The sequence below is a fragment of the Electrona antarctica genome (assembly GCF_951216825.1).
Source record: "Electrona antarctica genome assembly, contig: scaffold_177, whole genome shotgun sequence".
Lineage (NCBI taxonomy): Eukaryota > Metazoa > Chordata > Actinopteri > Myctophiformes > Myctophidae > Electrona > Electrona antarctica.
Window position 1 is genome coordinate 217,977 of NW_027638285.1, and position 15,889 is coordinate 233,865.

Below are 15,889 nucleotides of genomic sequence, written 5' to 3' on the forward strand. Positions count from 1 at the left end.
TGGCCAAGAAACTTGCGGGTGACGCTGCACACACCGCCGAATGGGTCACCAATGTGGGCAACGAGGTGGGGCAGGTCCTCATCTCGGTGCTCACAGAAGGTGAGGGCAAGGGCCTGCTGCCCATGTGCGCAGGACTTGTGCAGCGTTACGCCAACGCTGGAGAGGACCCTCCCCAGCTCCTCTATGTGGACCGGGACTGCTGTGCCATCAGGGGCAGGTCCAAGGCCGCAAACATGTTCCCAGAGTGGGACCAGCTGGTGGTGAGGCTCGACGTGTGGCACTTCATGCGTCGTCTGGCGCTGGGTGTCACCACTGAGAGCCACCAGCTGCATGGCCTGTTCATGGGGCGGATATCCAACTGCATATTTTCCTGGGATGCAGAGGATATCGCCCTGCTGCGACAGGCCAAGCGGTCGGAGCTGGTGGAGAAGCAGCGGGGGGTCAGTCCGTCCTACGCCCAGGTGAATGATCTCCCTTTCTATATAATATACTTTCGCTATTGAAAAATAGCAGACCTACAAGCTCGTAGCGCGCCACTCGGTGGCGCGCTACGAGCTTGTAGGTCTGCTATTTTTGAAAAGTCTTAACAGGCCTTTTCATAGCCCCATTTCATGTTGTGTTGTAACATATACTGTAACATACTCTATTGTATTGGTTTGTTTTTAATTTCACCCACCGGCTGATTGGTCGAGTTTTCTTTTTTCTCTCTCTTTTTATTATTATTGACATGTTCTATTTGTATTGTGAAGCACTTTGTGACTCTAAGGTGCTCTACAAATTAACTTTACTAACTTACATACATACTTACTTGCAGGTCTCCAGCAGCCTCACCCCCAAAGAGCTTGCACGGCACTGTCGTCGCCGCACGCGCGGGACACAGGAGACCGTGCGTCTCTTTGAGGAGCTGCTGGAGGCGTTCAAGGACGCGACAGACACCATGGGGGTCCCGCTGCTGGACCGTGCAAAAATGCAGGAGATTTGGCAGTCTCAGAAACGCCACATAGAGTGCATCCAGGACCCTGTGGAGGTGCAACTCTACAGGAAGACGGGTGAGCTGACCAAGGGGGGAGTCGTGCTGCCCGTCTTCAGATGCGCCCGCGGGACAACGTCGTTGGAGTCATTCCACCTGCACCTCAACCGCTTTATCCCTGGTGAGTATCTAGTACAAGAGAGTGGGGAAGGCGTGCGTGCGTGCGTGCGTGCGTGCGTGCGTGCGTGCGTGCGTGCGTGCGTGCGTGCGTGTCTGTAACGTCTTTTTTACCTGTCATGTTTTAGGTACAAGTGCAAACGCCCTGCACTTCCAGGCGTATCTGGTAGAGGGGTTGGCGCGGTGGAATGACGACCGCATGGCAGCATCACTGGACATGGATGGCGTTTCTGAGATCTGCTACAGTGGCCAGATGCAGCACTACCACAACCAGCTGAGTCAGGAGGTCCTGGGACTCAAGCTGGAAGTGGACTACCCTCTGCCTGGAGAGTATACAGGTGAACTGATAGGGCTAGAGTACCTATACTCCCAGACAGAGGCAGTGCTGCACCTGGACGTCGGCAGGGACCCCGATGTTCCGGATGGGATCGGCGACGAGGACTACGAGGTGGAGGACGAGGGCTTTGAGGACGCGGCGTCGGTGGACAACGACCCCACCCTGTCCCTATACAGCCTGGAGGAAACGCTGCCACCCATTGCCCGCCCGGCAGCCCCGTCTTCCACCACCGTAGCGCCTACGCCGACCCAGTCGGACCCTGCCGACACGCCACTGCCCGGACCAGCCGAGCAAGGGACCGTCCCTGACAGCCAGGCCGCTCCCCAGGATGAGGATGATGCCACACCTGGGCCAGCCGAGCAGCGCGCTGTCCCTGACAGCCAGGCTGCTCCCCAGGATGAAGGCACACCTGGGCCAGCTGGGGAGCCGGACGACGTATGTATTGTACACAGCATCATAATTGTTGAGTAGGAACGACTCCGTATGTGGAACATATTAACAACTTTACAATTTCCCTTTTTTGTTTCTATTTTTGTTTAGGATGCCATGGGTCCTGATGGAGCCATGGGTTACCAGCATGTCGTCCGCCTGGCTGTCAGTCTGGTGAAGCTGCGACACCAGCATGCTGTGACGCTGGCGAAGGAGGAGGAGATACTGGCCCTCTGGGAAAAGCTTCCAGAGGGTGACAAGGCAGCAGTCTCCTACTCCCCCCGCCACAAGGACAGAGTCACAGCGGGACGGTTCAGGGCCAAGCCTTCCAAGACGTCTGTCGTACCTGGGACAGACAGTGTGAAGCGGTAAGCTGTTGGCATATAGTGCTTATTCTTTTCCATAAAAATAAGCCAATTCCGATAAGCTAATAGAAGAATTAATACATTATTATTATTATTATTATTATTCTGGGTGCCTGCCATGCAATGGCAGAAACACAGGTTGAAATCTAAAACGCATACTTAACTAGAAACAAATTTCAGGAAATTTGACTGGGTGCCTGCAGCTCGCCAAGTCTGTGCAGCATTTGAGCCACGGACCACCATTTGATGACATTTAGCCTCTCAGACCCTGTAAGGGTCCATTTGGTTGACTTTCAATGGGGTATTTTGTCTAAGTTTATTGCACATTACGTTGCCACCAACATTCTAATGCTAACATGCTAACATGCTAATACTAACATGCTAATGCTAACATGCTAATGCTAACATGCTAACATGCTAATGCTAACATACTAACATGCTAATGTTAACATGCTAACATGCTAATGCTAACATGCTAACATGCTAATGCTAACATGCTAACATGCTAATGCTAACATGCTAATGCTAACATGCTAATGCTAACATGCTAACATGCTAATGCTAACATGCTAATGCTAACATGCTAACTTGCTAATGCTAACATGCTAATGCTAACATGCTAATGCTAACATGCTAACATGCTAATACTAACATGCTAATGCTAACATGCTAATGCTAACATGCTAATGCTAACATGCTAACATGCTAATGCTAACATGCTAATGCTAACATGCTAACATGCTAATGCTAACATGCTAACATGCTAATGCTAACATGCTCATGCTAACATGCTAACATGCTAATGCTAACATGCTAATGCTAACATGCTAATGCTAACATGCTAACATGCTAATGCTAACATGCTAACATGCTAATGCTAACATGCTAATATGCTAATGCTAACATGCTAACATGCTAATGCTAATGTTAACATGCTAACATGCTAATGCTAACATGCTAATGCTAACATGCTAACATGCTAATGCTAACATGCTAATGCTAACATGCTAACATGCTAATGCTAACATGCTAACATGCTAATGCTAACATGCTAATGCTAACATGCTAATGCTAACATGCTAACATGCTAATGCTAACATGCTAATGCTAACATGCTAACATGCTAATGCTAACATGCTAATGCTAACATGCTAACATGCTAATGCTAACATGCTAATGCTAATATGCTAATGCTAACATGCTAAAATGCTAATGCTAACATGCTAATGCTAATTTGCTAACATGCTAATGCTAACATGCTAATGCTAACATGCTAAAATGCTAACATGCTAAAATGCTAATGCTAACATGCTAATGCTAACATGCTAACATGATAATGCTAATATGCTAATGCTAACATGCTAATGCTAACATGCTAACATGCTAAAATGCTAATGCTAACATGCTAATGCTAACATGCTAACATGATAATGCTAATATGCTAATGCTAACATGCTAATGCTAACATGCTAACATGCTAAAATGCTAATGCTAACATGCTAATGCTAACATGCTAACATGATAATGCTAATATGCTAATGCTAACATGCTAATGCTAACATGCTAACATGCTAAAATGCTAATGCTAACATGCTAAAATGCTAACATGCTAACATGTTAACATGCTAATGCTAACATGCTAATGCTAACATGCTAACATGCTAATGCTAACATGCTAATGCTAACATGCTAAAATGCTAACATGTTAATGCTAACATGCTAACATGCTAATGCTAACATGCTAATGCTAACATGCTAATGCTAACATGCTAATGCTAACATGCTAACATGCTAATGCTAACATGCTAATGCTAACATGCTAATATGCTAACATGCTAATGCTAACATGCTAATGCTAACATGCTAATGCTAACATGCTAACATGCTAATGCTAACATGATAATATGCTAATGCTAACATGCTAACATGCTAATGCTAACATGCTAACATGCTAATGCTAACATGCTAATGCTAACATGCTAAGGGGTCCATTTGGTTTCGCTCAGGGGGGCGGCCCGGTTCTGGCGAGCCGCCCTGCGTCCGAAACGGTTGAGAAATGACAGAGTTACGTGTTTCCCCGAATTTCTCTATTGACTTTCAATGTGTGTGTGTGCGTGCACATGTGTGCATGTGCGTGTGTGTGCGCGCGTGTGTGAGAGTTGGTCAGGTGACCTTGAATCATTAACAAAGTATCATTTTCACCTGGGCTAGTCTATGCAATGCAAACAGTATTGCAAGTTAAAAGCCCACTGACTCTCTATGACAGAACGTATGTCCGAACAAATTGCTCTATCGCAAAAAGTAAAAGTCGAATGCGATTTTTGTTTTCACCGTGAGTGACCCGAGGCATTGAGGTACGCCGTGTGCGATCGTGGTATTGGTACGATAAAAAACGTGGTTATAAGAGCGAGTTAAGAATTGTGCTTGTGATGAAAAAATTGCTGACTCATTCAGGCATTTAACATGGAGTTTATGACACATTATGATGGTACACCTGTCGCTTTCAGGGCTGTAGTTCACGTACTGTATGTATCTGGGCTATGGTTGTGACATTGGGTGAAAGAGGACGAGTGTGGCTACAAAATTACCGAAACCCATGCGTGTAAAGTGAATATTTTGGCCGTGAGGACGATTTGTTCGGAGAATTTCGGTATAGTCTTCACATTGGCTTCTCACTCTGATCCGCTCTCTCTCTGGGCGTGCGACACTCTGAGTCGAGAATATTGCTCAGACCACACACACTTTGAACTGCGATAGCGGGCAAACCGTGCAACGTATTCGAATTCCGTCTGAACCACCACAAAGTCGATGGCCTCGTGTGCTGTTTGACGTTTAAATCGTGTTTCTACGTAACAGTATGCCCGAGCAATGTGGCTCCAAAGTAACGTGTCGTTTTCTGTTTTTACCCGCGTCTCCCCATCGACTTTGAATGGGGCATTTTCGCGTCGTTTATTGCGAATTACGTCGGCACGGTAACACGAATCGGAAAGAAAAGCACAAGCACACCATTCCCGGCCGAGCCGCACGTTTTGATGTATATATTGCGGGGCTTTGGCAAACCGTGCGGCCGGCCGTAGACGTCGAAGTTTCGCGTATTGATTATAATAATTATTCTGGGTGCCTGCCATGCAATGGCAGAAACACAGGTTGAAATCTAAAACGCATACTTAATCGTAGTAATAATAATAATAATCACCAATACGCGAAACTTCGACGTCTATGGCCGGCCGCACGGTTTACCAAAGCCCCGCAATATATACATCAAAACGTGCGGCTCGGCCGGGAATGGTGTGCTTGTGCTTTTCTTTCCGATTCGCGTTACCGTGCCCACGTAATTCGCAATAAACGACGCGAAAAATGCCCCATTCAAAGTCGATGGGGAGACGCGGGTAAAAACAGAAAACGACACGTTACTTTGGAGCCACATTGCTCTGGCATACTGTTACGTAGAAACACGATTTAAACGTCAAACAGCACACGGGGCCATCGACTTTGTGGTGGTTCAGACGGAATTCGAATACGTTGCACGGTTTGCCCGCTATGGCAGTTCAAAGTGTGTGTGGTCTGAGCAATAATCTCGACTCAGAGTGTCGCACGCCCAGAGAGAGAGCGGTTTAGAGTGAGAAGCCAATGTGAAGACTATACCGAAATTCTCCGAACAAATCGTCCTCACGGCCAAAATATTCACTTTACACGCATGGGTTTCGGTAATTTTGTAGCCACACTCGTCCTCTTTCACCCAATGTCAAAACCATAGCACAGATACATACAGTACGTGAACTACAGCCCTGAAAGCGACAGGTGTACCATCATAATGTGTCATAAACTCCATGTTAAATGCCTGAATGAGTCAGCAATTTTTTCATCACAAGCACAATTCTTAACTCGCACTTATAACCACGTTTTTTATCGTACCAATACCACGATCGCACACGGCGTACCTCAATGCCTCGGGTCACTCACGGGGAAAACAAAAATCGCATTCAACTTTTACTTTTTGCGATAGAGCAATTTGTTCGGACATACGATCTCTCATAGAGAGTCAGTGTGCTTTACCTTTCAATACTGTTTGCATTGCATAGACTAGCCCAGGTGAAAATGATACTTTGTTAATGATTCAAGGTCACCTGACCAACTCTCGCACACACGCACATGCACACATGTGCACGCACACACACACATTGAAAGTCAATAGAGAAATTCGGGGAAACACGTAACTGTCATTTCTCAACCGTTTCGGACGCGGGGCGGCTCGCCAGAATCGGGCCACCCCCCTGAGCGAAACCAAATGGACCCCTTAGCATGTTAGCATTAGCATGTTAGCATGTTAGCGTTAACATGTTAGCATGTTAGCATTAGCATGTTAGCATTAGCATATTATCATGTTAGCATTAGCATGTTAGCATTAGCATGTTAGCATTAGCATGTTAGCATGTTAGCATTAGCATGTTAGCATGTTAGCATTAGCATGTTAGCATTAGCATGTTAGCATGTTAGCATTAGCATGTTAGCATTAGCATGTTAGCATGTTAGCATTAGCATGTTAGCATTAGCATGTTAGCATTAGCATGTTAGCATTAGCATGTTAGCATTAGCATGTTAGCATATTAGCATTAGCATGTTAGCATTAGCATGTTAGCATATTAGCATTAGCATGTTAGCATTAGCATGTTAGCATATTAGCATTAGCATGTTAGCATTAGCATGTTAGCATTAGCATGTTAGCATTAGCATATTAGCATTAGCATGTTATCATTAGCATGTTAGCATTAGCATGTTAGCATGTTAGCATGTTAGCATTAGCATGTTAGCATTAGCATGTTAGCATGCTAGCATTAGCATATTAGCATTAGCATGTTAGCATTAGCATGTTAGCATATTAGCATTAGCATGTTAGCATTAGCATGTTAGCATTAGCATGTTAGCATTAGCATGTTAGCATTAGCATGTTAGCATGTTAGCATTAGCATGTTAGCATGTTAGCATTAGCATGTTAGCATTAGCATGTTGGCATTAGCATTAGCATGTTGGCATTAGCATTTTAGCATGTTAGCATTAGCATATTAGCATTAGCATGTTAGCATGTTAGCATTAGCATATTAGCATTATCATGTTAGCATGTTAGCATTAGCATGTTAGCATTAGCATGTTAGCATGTTAGCATTTTAGCATGTTAGCATTAGCATGTTAGCATTAGCATGTTAGCATATTAGCATTAGCATGTTAGCATGTTAGCATTAGCATGTTAGCATTAGCATGTTAGCATGTTAGCATTAGCATATTATCATGTTAGCATTAGCATGTTAGCATGTTAGCATTAGCATGTTAGCATTAGCATGTTAGCATATTAGCATGTTAGCATTAGCATGTTAGCATTAGCATGTTAGCATGTTAGCATGTTAGCATGTTAGCATTAGCATGTTAGCATTAGCATGTTAGCATGTTAGCATTAGCATGTTAGCATTAGCATGTTAGCATGTTAGCATTAGCATGTTAGCATGTTAGCATTAGCATATTATCATGTTAGCATTAGCATGTTAGCATGTTAGCATTAGCATGTTAGCATTAGCATGTTAGCATATTAGCATGTTAGCATTAGCATGTTAGCATTAGCATGTTAGCATGTTAGCATTAGCATGTTAACATGTTAGCATTAGCATGTTAGCATTAGCATGTTAGCATTAGCATGTTAGCATGTTAGCATTAGCATTTTAGCATGTTAGCATTAGCATGTTAGCATGTTAGCATTAGCATGTTAACATGTTAGCATGTTAGCATTTTAGCATGTTAGCATTAGCATTTTAGCATGTTAGCATTAGCATGTTAGCATTAGCATATTAGCATTATCATGTTAGCATGTTAGCATTAGCATGTTAGCATTAGCATGTTAGCATTAGCATGTTAGCATGTTAGCATTAGCATGTTAGCATTAGCATGTTATCATGTTAGCATTAGCATGTTAGCATTAGCATGTTAGCATGTTAGCATGTTAGCATTAGCATGTTAGCATTAGCATGTTAGCATTAGCATGTTAGCATTAGCATGTTAGCATGTTAGCATGTTAGCATTAGCATGTTAGCATGTTAGCATTAGCATGTTAACATGTTAGCATTAGCATGTTAGCATTAGCATGTTAGCATTAGCATGTTAGCATGTTAGCATTAGCATGTTAGCATTAGCATATTAGCATTAGCATGTTAGCATTAGCATTTTAGCATGTTAGCATTAGCATGTTAGCATTAGCATGTTAGTATTAGCATGTTAGCATGTTAGCATTAGAATGTTGGTGGCAACGTAATGTGCAATAAACTTAGACAAAATACCCCATTGAAAGTCAACCAAATGGACCCTTACAGGGTCTGAGAGGCTAAATGTCATCAAATGGTGGTCCGTGGCTCAAATGCTGCACAGACTTGGCGAGCTGCAGGCACCCAGTCAAATTTCCTGAAATTTGTTTCTAGTTAAGTATGCGTTTTAGATTTCAACCTGTGTTTCTGCCATTGCATGGCAGGCACCCAGAATTATTATCATCATCAATACGCGAAACTTCGACGTCTACGGCCGGCCGCACGGTTTGCCAAAGCCCCGCAATATATACATCAAAACGTGCGGCTCGGCCGGGAATGGTGTGCTTGTGCTTTTCTTTCCGATTCGTGTTACCGTGCCCACGTAATTCGCAATAAACAACGCGAAAATGCCCCATTCAAAGTCGATGGGGAGACGCGGGTAAAAACAGAAAACGACACGTTACTTTGGAGCCACATTGCTCGGGCATACTGTTACGTAGAAACACGATTTAAACGTCAAACAGCACACGAGGCCATCGACTTTGTGGTGGTTCAGACGGAATTCGAATACGTTGCACGGTTTGCCCGCTATGGCAGTTCAAAGTGTGTGTGGTCTGAGCAATATTCTCGACTCAGAGTGTCGCACGCCCAGAGAGAGAGCGGATCAGAGTGAGAAGCCAATGTGAAGACTATACCGAAATTCTCCGAACAAATCGTCCTCACGGCCAAAATATTCACTTTACACGCATGGGTTTCGGTAATTTTGTAGCCACACTCGTCCTCTTTCACCCAATGTCACAACCAAAGCCCAGATACATACAGTACGTGAACTACAGCTCTGAAAGCGACAGGTGTACCATCATAATGTGTCAAAAACTCCATGTTAACTGCCTGAATGACTCAGCAATTTTTTCATCACAAGCACAATTCTTAACTCGCTCTTATAACCACGTTTTTCATCGTACCAATGCCACGATCGCACACGGCGTACCTCAATGCCTCGGGTCACTCACGGTGAAAACAAAAATCGCATTCGACTTTTACTTTTTGCGATAGAGCAATTTGTTCGGACATACGCTCTCTCATAGAGAGTCAGTGTGCTTTTACCTTTCAATACTGTTTGCATTGCATAGACTAGCCCAGGTGAAAATGATACTTTGTTAATGATTCAAGGTCACCTGACCAACTCTCACACACGCGCGCACACACGCACATGCACGCACATGCACGCACATGCAGACATGTGCACGCACACACACACATTGAAAGTCAATAGAGAAATTCGGGGAAACACGTAACTCTGTCATTTCTCAACCGTTTCGGACGCGGGGCGGCTCGCCAGAACCGGGCCGCCCCCCTGAGCGAAACCAAATGGACCCCTTAGCATGTTAGCATATTAGCATGTTAGCATTAGCATGTTAGCATTAGCATGTTAGCATGTTAACATTAGCATGTTAGCATTAGCATGTTAGCATGTTAGCATTAGCATGTTAGCATTAGCATGTTAGCATGTTAGCATGTTAGCATGTTAGCATGTTAGCATGTTAGCATTAGCATGTTAGCATGTTAGCATTAGCATGTTAGCATGTTAGCCTTAGCATGTTAGCATTAGCATATTAGCATGTTAGCATTAGCATGTTAGCATATTAGCATGTTAGCATTAGCATGTTAGCATTAGCATGTTAGCATTAGCATGTTAGCATGTTAGCATTAGCATGTTAGCATTAACATGTTAACATGTTAGCATTAGCATGTTAGCATTAGCATGTTAGCATTAGCATGTTAGCGTTAGCATGTTAGCATGTTAGCATTAGCATGTTAGCATGTTAGCATGTTAGCATTAGCATGTTAGCATTAGCATGTTAGCATTAGCATATTAGCATGTTAGCATGTTAGCATTAGCATGTTAGCATTTTAGCATTAGCATGTTAGCATGTTAGCATTAGCATGTTAGCATGTTAGCATTAGCATGTTAGCATTAGCATGTTAGCAATAGCATGTTTAGCATGTTAGCATTAGCATGTTAGCATTAGCATGTTAGCATGTTAGCATGTTAGCATTAGCATGTTAGCATGTTAGCATTAGCATGTTAGCATTAGCATATTAGAATTTTAGCATGTTAGCATTAGAATTTTAGCATGTTTGCATGTTAGCATTATCATGTTAGCATTAGCATGTTAGTATTAGAATGTTGGTGGCAACGTAATGTGCAATAAACTTAGACAAAATACCCCATTGAAAGTCAACCAAATGGACCCTTACAGGGTCTGAGAGGCTAAATGTCATCAAATGGTGGTCCGTGGCTCAAATGCTGCACAGACTTGGCGAGCTGCAGGCACCCAGTCAAATTTCCTGAAATTTGTTTCTAGTTCTGGGTGCCTGCCATGCAATGGCAGAAACACAGGTTGAAATCTAAAACGCATACTTAATCGTAGTAATAATAATAATAATCACCAATACGCGAAACTTCGACGTCTATGGCCGGCCGCACGGTTTGCCAAAGCCCCGCAATATATACATCAAAACGTGCGGCTCGGCCGGGAATGGTGTGCTTGTGCTTTTCTTTCCGATTCGTGTTACCGTGCCAACGTAATTCGCAATAAACGACGCGAAAAATGCCCCATTCAAAGTCGATGGGGAAACGCGGGTAAAAACAGAAAACGACACGTTACTTTGGAGCCACATTGCTCTGGCATACTGGTACGTAGAAACACGATTCGAACGTCAAACAGCACACGAGGCCATCGACTTTGTGGTGGTTCAGACGGAATTCGAATACGTTGCACGGTTTGCCCGCTATCGCAGTTCAAAGTGTGTGTGGTCTGAGCAATATTCTCGACTCAGAGTGTCGCACGCCCAGAGAGAGAGCGGATCAGAGTGAGAAGCCAATGTGAAGACTATACCGAAATTCTCCGAACAAATCGTCCTCACGGCCAAAATATTCACTTTACACGCATGGGTTTCGGTAATTTTGTAGCCACACTCGTCCTCTTTCACCCAATGTCACAACCAAAGCCCAGATACATACAGTACGTGAACTACAGCTCTGAAAGCGACAGGTGTACCATCATAATGTGTCAAAAACTCCATGTTAACTGCCTGAATGACTCAGCAATTTTTTCATCACAAGCACAATTCTTAACTCGCTCTTATAACCACGTTTTTCATCGTACCAATGCCACGATCGCACACGGCGTACCTCAATGCCTCGGGTCACTCACGGTGAAAACAAAAATCGCATTCGACTTTTACTTTTTGCGACAGAGCAATTTGTTCGGACATACCTGTCATTGACAGTCAGTGGGCTTTTAACATTCAATACTGTTTGCGTTTGCATAGACTAGCCCAGGTGAAAATGATACTTTGTTAATGATTCAAGGTCACCTGACCAACTCTCACACACGCGCGCACACACGCACATGCATGCACATGCACACATGTGCACGCACACACACACATTGAAAGTCAATAGAGGAATTCGGGGAAACACGTAACTCTGTCATTTCTCAACCGTTTCGGACGCGGGGCGGCTCGCCAGAACCGGGCCGCCCCCCTGAGCGAAACCAAATGGACCCCTTAGCATGTTAGCATTAGCATGTTAGCATGTTAGCATGTTAGCATGTTAGCATTAGCATGTTAGCATGTTAGCATTAGCATGTTAGCATTAGCATGTTAGCATTAGCATGTTAGCATGTTAGCATGTTAGCATTAGCATGTTAGCATGTTAGCCTTAGCATGTTAGCATTAGCATATTAGCATGTTAGCATTAGCATGTTAGCATATTAGCATGTTAGCATTAGCATGTTAGCATGTTAGCATGTTAGCATGTTAGCATTAGCATGTTAGCATGTTAGCATTAGCATGTTAGCATGTTAGCATTAGCATGTTAGCATGTTAGCATGTTAGCATTAGCATGTTAGCATGTTAGCATTAGCATGTTAGCATGTTAGCATTAGCATGTTAGCATTAGCATGTTAGCATGTTAGCATTAGCATATTAGCATGTTAGCATTAGCATGTTAGCATATTAGCATGTTAGCATTAGCATGTTAGCATATTAGCATGTTAGCATTAGCATGTTAGCATGTTAGCATGTTAGCATTAGCATGTTAGCATGTTAGCATTAGCATGTTAGCATGTTAGCATTAGCATGTTAGCATTAGCATGTTAGCATTAGCATGTTAGCATGTTAGCATTAGCATGTTAGCATGTTAGCATGTTAGCATTAGCATGTTAGCATGTTAGCATTAGCATGTTAGCATGTTAGCATTAGCATGTTAGCATTAGCATGTTAGCATGTTAGCATTAGCATATTAGCATGTTAGCATTAGCATGTTAGTATATTAGCATGTTAGCATTAACATGTTAACATGTTAGCATTAGCATGTTAGCATTAGCATGTTAGCATGTTAGCATTAGCATGTTAGCATGTTAGCATTAGCATGTTAGCATGTTAGCATGTTAGCATTAGCATGTTAGCATTAGCATGTTAGCATGTTAGCATGTTAGCATTAGCATGTTAGCATGTTAGCATTAGCATGTTAGCATGTTAGCATTAGCATGTTAGCATTAGCATGTTAGCATGTTAGCATTAGCATATTAGCATGTTAGCATTAGCATGTTAGCATATTAGCATGTTAGCATTAGCATGTTAGCATGTTAGCATTCGCATGTTAGCATTAGCATGTTAGCATTAGCATGTTAGCATTAGCATGTTAGCATTAACATGTTAGCACTAACATGTTAGCACTAACATGTTAACATGTTAGCATTAGCATGTTAGCATTAGCATGTTAGCATTAGCATGTTAGCATGTTAGCATTAGCATGTTAGCATGTTAGCATTAGCATGTTAGCCTTAGCATGTTAGCATTAGCATATTAGCATGTTAGCATTAGCATGTTAGCATATTAGCATGTTAGCATTAGCATATTAGCATGTTAGCATTAGCATGTTAGCATATTAGCATGTTAGCATTAGCATGTTAGCATGTTAGCATTAGCATGTTAGCATTAGCATGTTAGCATGTTAGCATTAGCATGTTAGCATTAGCATGTTAGCATGTTAGCATTAGCATGTTAGCATGTTAGCATTAGCATGTTAGCATTAGCATATTAGCATATTAGCATGTTAGCATTAGCATGTTAGCATTAGAATTTTAGCATGTTAGCATTTAGCATTAACATGTTAGCATTAGCATGTTAGTATTAGAATGTTGGTGGCAACGTAAACTTAGACAAAATACCCCATTGAAAGTCAACCAAATGGACCCTTACAGGGTCTGAGAGGCTAAATGTCATCAAATGGTGGTCCGTGGCTCAAATGCTGCACAGACTTGGCGAGCTGCAGGCACCCAGTCAAATTTCCTGAAATTTGTTTCTAGTTAAGTATGCGTTTTAGATTTCAACCTGTGTTTCTGCCATTGCATGGCAGGCACCCAGAATTATTATCATCATCAATACGCGAAACTTCGACGTCTACGGCCGGCCGCACGGTTTGCCAAAGCCCCGCAATATATACATCAAAACGTGCGGCTCGGCCGGGAATGGTGTGCTTGTGCTTTTCTTTCCGATTCGTGTTACCGTGCCCACGTAATTCGCAATAAACAACGCGAAAATGCCCCATTCAAAGTCGATGGGGAGACGCGGGTAAAAACAGAAAACGACACGTTACTTTGGAGCCACATTGCTCGGGCATACTGTTACGTAGAAACACGATTTAAACGTCAAACAGCACACGAGGCCATCGACTTTGTGGTGGTTCAGACGGAATTCGAATACGTTGCACGGTTTGCCCGCTATGGCAGTTCAAAGTGTGTGTGGTCTGAGCAATATTCTCGACTCAGAGTGTCGCACGCCCAGAGAGAGAGCGGATCAGAGTGAGAAGCCAATGTGAAGACTATACCGAAATTCTCCGAACAAATCGTCCTCACGGCCAAAATATTCACTTTACACGCATGGGTTTCGGTAATTTTGTAGCCACACTCGTCCTCTTTCACCCAATGTCACAACCAAAGCCCAGATACATACAGTACGTGAACTACAGCTCTGAAAGCGACAGGTGTACCATCATAATGTGTCAAAAACTCCATGTTAACTGCCTGAATGACTCAGCAATTTTTTCATCACAAGCACAATTCTTAACTCGCTCTTATAACCACGTTTTTCATCGTACCAATGCCACGATCGCACACGGCGTACCTCAATGCCTCGGGTCACTCACGGTGAAAACAAAAATCGCATTCGACTTTTACTTTTTGCGATAGAGCAATTTGTTCGGACATACGCTCTCTCATAGAGAGTCAGTGTGCTTTTACCTTTCAATACTGTTTGCATTGCATAGACTAGCCCAGGTGAAAATGATACTTTGTTAATGATTCAAGGTCACCTGACCAACTCTCACACACGCGCGCACACACGCACATGCACGCACATGCACGCACATGCAGACATGTGCACGCACACACACACATTGAAAGTCAATAGAGAAATTCGGGGAAACACGTAACTCTGTCATTTCTCAACCGTTTCGGACGCGGGGCGGCTCGCCAGAACCGGGCCGCCCCCCTGAGCGAAACCAAATGGACCCCTTAGCATGTTAGCATATTAGCATGTTAGCATTAGCATGTTAGCATTAGCATGTTAGCATGTTAACATTAGCATGTTAGCATTAGCATGTTAGCATGTTAGCATTAGCATGTTAGCATTAGCATGTTAGCATGTTAGCATGTTAGCATGTTAGCATGTTAGCATGTTAGCATTAGCATGTTAGCATGTTAGCATTAGCATGTTAGCATGTTAGCCTTAGCATGTTAGCATTAGCATATTAGCATGTTAGCATTAGCATGTTAGCATATTAGCATGTTAGCATTAGCATGTTAGCATTAGCATGTTAGCATTAGCATGTTAGCATGTTAGCATTAGCATGTTAGCATTAACATGTTAACATGTTAGCATTAGCATGTTAGCATTAGCATGTTAGCATTAGCATGTTAGCGTTAGCATGTTAGCATGTTAGCATTAGCATGTTAGCATGTTAGCATGTTAGCATTAGCATGTTAGCATTAGCATGTTAGCATTAGCATATTAGCATGTTAGCATGTTAGCATTAGCATGTTAGCATTTTAGCATTAGCATGTTAGCATGTTAGCATTAGCATGTTAGCATGTTAGCATTAGCATGTTAGCATTAGCATGTTAGCAATAGCATGTTTAGCATGTTAGCATTAGCATGTTAGCATTAGCATGTTAGCATGTTAGCATGTTAGCATTAGCATGTTAGCATGTTAGCATTAGCATGTTAGCATTAGCATATTAGAATTTTAGCA